The sequence below is a fragment of the Miscanthus floridulus genome, chromosome 14 (genome assembly GCF_019320115.1).
Source record: "Miscanthus floridulus cultivar M001 chromosome 14, ASM1932011v1, whole genome shotgun sequence".
NCBI lineage: Eukaryota > Viridiplantae > Streptophyta > Magnoliopsida > Poales > Poaceae > Miscanthus > Miscanthus floridulus.
This window is the reverse complement of record NC_089593.1, coordinates 82056267-82062456: the sequence shown is the minus strand read 5'-3', so window position 1 is coordinate 82062456 and position 6190 is coordinate 82056267.

The following is a 6190-nucleotide window of genomic DNA, read 5'->3' as shown; positions in this document are numbered from 1 at the left end:
CTACACAAGTCTAGTAGCTTGATCTCTAGTCTATGTCACACAAAGCAAGCAAGCTACTAACAAAGCTAAAGGGCTACAACTAGTTAGAGCTACTAACAAAAGCAACTATAACTAATTACAACTACTTTTGATCACTACTCTAGCTCAAGGCACACAACGAACACACAAACAAGTATGAAAGTAAGCACAAGAGAGATAGTGAGAAAACCACACGGGGCAAGTGATGACACAAGATACATCCCCGAGATTCGGTTGCTTGCCGGCAACCTACGTCCTCGTTGTGGTGAGTCCCCACTTGATGGTTCGCGTGCTAATTGACCTCACACGCCAAACCCACGACTTGGGTGCCGCAAGAACCACTCAAAAGGGGCACTCCAACTAGCCACGATTCCACTAGTGTTGCTCTTCACGATCTCCCGCGAGGATGACCACAGGAGCCCCTTACAAATCACTTGATCGGAGCCGACAACAATCACCAAAGCCGCTCAACGATCCTCTGCTGCCTCCAAGCCGTCTAGGTGGTGGCAACCCCAAAGAGTAACAAGAATCCCACAACTCGACTTGATTACTAGTGCCACAAGATGCCTCAACTCAATGCAAATGCACTAGAATCACTCTCAATCTCACTTAGGATCAAGCAATAGCCAAGGAGATGAGTGGAGGTGTTTGCTTAGGTTCACAAGGGTGTATGATATGTCAAAGTTCCAAGAGGGCCAGCCAAATGCCGACCAACATCTATTTATAAGCCCCCATGAGCTCCACTAGCCGTTAGTTGCTCACTATGTAGAAAACATAACCATCAGACCGGCCAACGCCCTAGCGTCGAACCATCGACCAAGGGTTCGATGACCTCCCAGGCTGCCAAGTGTACTAGCCGTTTGAATATGACCATTGGCACCCAACAGCACAGCACGCTGATGGTCCGAATCCTCCACGTCCGATTATCATCCAAAGCCTATCAATTCACCTAGTGGCACTTAGATAACCATTTTGAACTTCGAGTTCCCCTCTTAATAGTATAGCTATCTATTCTAAATTCGATCACACACTCTATTGTGTCTTGACCGGCAAAACGAAATGCCTAGCTTATACCTTTACCTTGAGCCCTTGCATTTTGTTTTTCTCTTTCTTCTTTTCCAAGAATTGACCACTTGATCTCTATTTGGCACCATCATCCATCTCCATGTTTGTCATCCTTACTCAACCTTGTTGTGGACCTCACCTATCTCATACATAGCACTAGAGTAGATGTCAGTCCACTAGTCTCAATTACCAAAACCAAATATAGGGCTTTCAATCTCTCCTTTTTCATAATTGATGACAACCTTTACAAAGATATGAATTACAATTTTAATTCCAAGTTATACCTTACACAAGTGCAAGCTATTAACTTGGTTTGGATTTCTGTTGCTTGCCCAAGCATTTTGACCACTTGAAAAGATTTTGACAAGTTTCACAAACCTGACTTGGTAGTATTAGCTCCCCCTACATATGTGCTAGTGTGTTTGGGTTAAAGCTTGCACATATATTGGATAAGAATTGTGGGAGAGGCAATGCTACCAAATGATGCTAAGGTGTACAGAATGAACCTTTGTAGCGTGTATACCACTTGGAAATATGGATTTGCCATTTGATTTCCATCCTTAGCACCTTGGTTGGCTAGACATCAAATACACTAGGAACCCCCGTGAGATCAATATTACAGGCATGTTTCTAGTACTACTTGATAAAATCAAAATCTAGCTACCATGTATCCTATGCATGCTAGTTATCAAATCATCAATCAGGTTCAATGTCTAGCATACACCACACAAACTAGTATGATATATACCACTTGATGCAACTACTTACTAGTGCAAATGGAAGCAAGCACATGGATATGCACATTTTAAATGCAATCAACCAAGTTCATGAGCTTGTTCTCCCTACTCATGTGCTTCAAATGCTTTTGATTCTTCTCTTTTGTCCAATTTCATTTCATCGATCTATCTTTGTGACTCATTCTTCCCCTTTGTCGTCAATTTCCACAAAAGGTATGCACCATCTTAATGTGGGGTTAGATAGACACGCACTACATGAAATCTTGCAAGTCACCACTTTGATGGAGATGATCACTTACAATTGAGGATCACTTGGATTGTTTCTATGAGCTTCTTTCGCCATAGTTTTAGAAGTAGTTTTTAAGTTGCCTAATTTACCCCCCTCTTGGCATCACGGTCCCTTCCACAAATAAAAGAACATGCCCCAATAGACTTTGTAAATCACTCTACATATTTTCGCTGTCCGAAACCACTTTTCTCGCTCTCTACTTTTGAAGAGGCTACATGTCTCAATAATCAATCGATAGTGTCGGTACGATTGATAGTGTAACTTTACTGGTTGAAACCCTAGCCTGACGTGATTAAGGTCTTATCAAACCAGCATACTTTGATGACACTAATTGATAGCATTACAAAGCAACTGTGCTGGTTGAGGCCATTGACATGATGTTCCGGGCCTATTTAAAGAGTAATGCCTCGCTGCTGACTATAACCAAGAGGACCTCTCTTCTTTCAGCGACATAGCTTGGAGAGGTGCTCCGCAAAATCTTCAAGTTTGTTGCAAATCTACTGTCCTTAAGCGATCCAATTTTAGTATAACACCATCCCATTCCATTTCTAGTTAGATTTTAGATTTCTTTTTTGCACCAATTCAAAACAACATAATTGTTCTGATTAAATGTGTACCTGCTAATTGCTATCAGCTACCCTCACGTAATAAGCAGTACGAAAGATATACAGGTAGTGCATGTCAACCAAGGTAGTGAAATTAAAATCTTTAAGAAACTAAATGTTCAGATGTAGCAACAAAAATACTGTACCAGATGAGAGAAAGTAAACAGTGTATGCATATTTGGAAGTGAAACACATCTCCTGTGGCAAAAATTGTTCTTTTTTTGTTGTTGTAAAAATGCAACATTTGAGTTACGAAGCAATAAAATGAATACCTTTGTATGTGGAACTAACACATTTTTGGAGATCACAGGCTCTTTGACACTGCTTATTCTTGAGCTGCTAAAACTTTTGCTGGAGTAATAATCTTTGTACCCTCAAGATTTCAGAATGAGCTAAGGAAATCCTTTAACCGTTGGAGACCTCACTGCGTTCTAATAGTGTAAATATCATTGAACATTTGAACTACAATGAACAATAAGACATCATTATATTTTAGTAACAATGTAATTTGATCCTTTGCCCAGCTTATTTCCCTGCAAAAATATGTACTCTACAAACCACATGGACCAACAATAGTTGACCAGAAAAGTAGTACAAGGCAAAGTAGTCCACAAAATCCCATACATTGCCAAATGGCAAATGCCATATTACCTGTTAGTGCGGATAAGTTTCTGGATCTGCTTACGGTTGTACATGAAGAATTTGATTGGAATTGTTGAAACAGAGGACCAAATTAAGAATGTAAATCAGTAATTTGAGGCCAAACAAATCACATATGATGACAAGAATTTAAACGGTATTATCTATTTCATACAAATATTTAAGCACAATAAAGCACTCTTGAGTCTTGACCACATTCGTGTTGCCAATAAACCGACCTGTTGTGTACTACAGTCCTCTTTCATGCCACTATTGTGTTAAACCTCAAGAATTTGTTATAATCGAAGTTTTATGTGAAAAGGATGGTCCACTTCTATCTAAGAGTAAGTCCATTTGAACCCTACCTTTAAACTTCACCGAACTCAAATATTCACCGTCACTTAGAAAATTGGCTATTTTGCGCTCTGCAACTACCAAAACAAGTAATAGACGATTGTCCTGTGGGCAGTTTTGCCTGCTAGCACATTACATGAGTTATTGTCTCACTTGCTGCCCTCTCGATTACTCCTAACCACTCTCGGTTACACTCAGTCTTACAGATGGGTGGCATCCATGTTTGCAACGTGCCGGCCATGTCAAAAAAAAAAAAAAAACACTAACGAAATTGTTGACTGACTCATATTTGCTGACATTGCTAACAATAATGAGCCGACTTAAAATACCGAGCACCATGAAGAGATGTGTTCTTGGCTACCGCAGTTTCAGCTTTGTGAATCAAATTCTTCGGTGATCTAGTATATATGAAGCTGAGAATAATTTGACTTTCCATTGCTCTTTCGTCTTTCCTATTTACTTATATTATATGGCCATCAACCCCCCCCCCCCCCCCCCCCCCCCCCCCCAAAAAAAAAGGAAAGAAAAGAAAAACAAGAAAGCAATTTCCCCGGACACGAGCGGGAGCACAAGGTGTTTTTTAAAAAAAACGGGAGCACAAGGTGTTTTTTAAAAAAAATGGGAGCACAAGGTGGTTTACATAAAACGGGCAGAAGTGTTGCCAGTGGGGCACTTTGCGCCACTGTATACAAAAGAGATGCGTGTATATCCTCGGTCGTTGGATTTGCACCCTGTTCGCTTGAGCTACTTTTCAGTCATGAAACAGTGTTTTTCTCTCATAATATTTCAGCATAAGTCAAATTTCAGCATAAGCGAACAGGGTGCTGATTCCCGCGCCATCTGAGCCGTTGGTAGAAAGCTTCCTCCCCTGCATCATCCAGAGCATTCCATCTCTCCATCAGTTTCTTGGTTTTGCTTTGGAAGTTCATCGGAATTGATATATCCCCTGTCAGCGATAAATGCTTGCCGAGAGATTTCTCACCTATGCACTTACCTCCCCCACAGCCTTTTTTTTAGAGTTTAAGGGCACAACCCTATACCAAAGATCAGCGGATTACAGCATCCAGGTGGAAGACACCTTTGACAAAAAGTGCCGAACAAACATAGCCAAAGAAAGATACTCTCCAAAACTCACAGACATACACCCCACAGATTACATACCCCACTCGGTCCCCATCTTCACTAGGCTAACCCATTTCCTTTCTTGAAACATCTCCTTCATGCCATCCACCAAGAGGCTTTTGGCTTAAACTGGGGTTTCTGACAGCTTCCAATCATTTGTATTTTGGTACAGAAACTTCTCCCACTTTATCCACTGAGTCATCTAGGTAGCCTTTGAGGTCTTGTGGCTAAGTGCTTCAGCTTCTCCAACTCTGTCTTGAACAACACGGTATTTTTCTTTGGACAGAGAACACTCCAACATTGAAGCATAACTGTTACCTTCAGTAACGGTAACAGGGATTGTCCATCCTTCCACAGAATTCCCTGAAAGCATAAACTATTTGTTAGCCTCCAAAGCCCCCCCCCACAGGGCAGCAACACAGAACACATTATCTACTAAAAACCTTTTGTTACTCAGCCACATAGCATCCAGTTGTTAGAGTGGACTGCACTAACCAAATGAACCCAAAAGCTTAAGCCTTTGGGAAGAGGTAGGCAATCCACTTATACACTTCAACGCCCCCACTCACGTGCAGCCAGAGACGAAGGCGCAAACGTGAGCCCAAGTGCAGCCAGAGACGGAGGCACAAACGTGGAAATAAAAGGGGTGGAGGCAGAAATGAAGCCTCTGCCGGGACTCGAATTCGAGACCTCTAACTTTGATACCATGTTAGAGTGAACTGCACTAACCAAATGAACCCAAAAGCTTATTAAGCTTTTGGGAAGAGGTAGGCAATCCACTTACACACTTCAACACCAGTGACACAAAACCAGCATCCAAGTTTGTTTTTCAAAGTTTCAGAGAGACGACACCAGAGCTGGTTAGCTACCACAAATTCAAAAAGGAAGTGATAGACTGACTCAGGTTCATTGCAGAACAGGCAAGATTGATCTTCTACCTTTCTCCTAATACTTAAACTATCTCTAGCTAAGAGCTTATTTTTAGAAAGCAGCCATAGGAAAAAGTGTACTCTAGGAGGAATCTTCAGACTCCAAACTGCAGGAACATGCATAGGTAACATACCTCTAAAATTGATACATTATACATTGATTGAGAAGAATAAACACCATTTCAAGTAAACTGCCAAATTAGAGAATCTTCCTCATCAAGAAAACAAATAGTAGAGGCTAACCACACTATCTCTAACCAGAGGTTCATAAGCCTATTATCAACACACCTTCTAAAGGTACATTTAAGGTTAGTTCCATCCCAAAGGTTAGCCATTGTTTCAGTCTTTTCATTGACCAGAATGTAAATCTCCCAAAACTAAATAGCTAGACTTGAGAGCCCGTTGTCCCCCAAAACTTCACCTACTTGACGT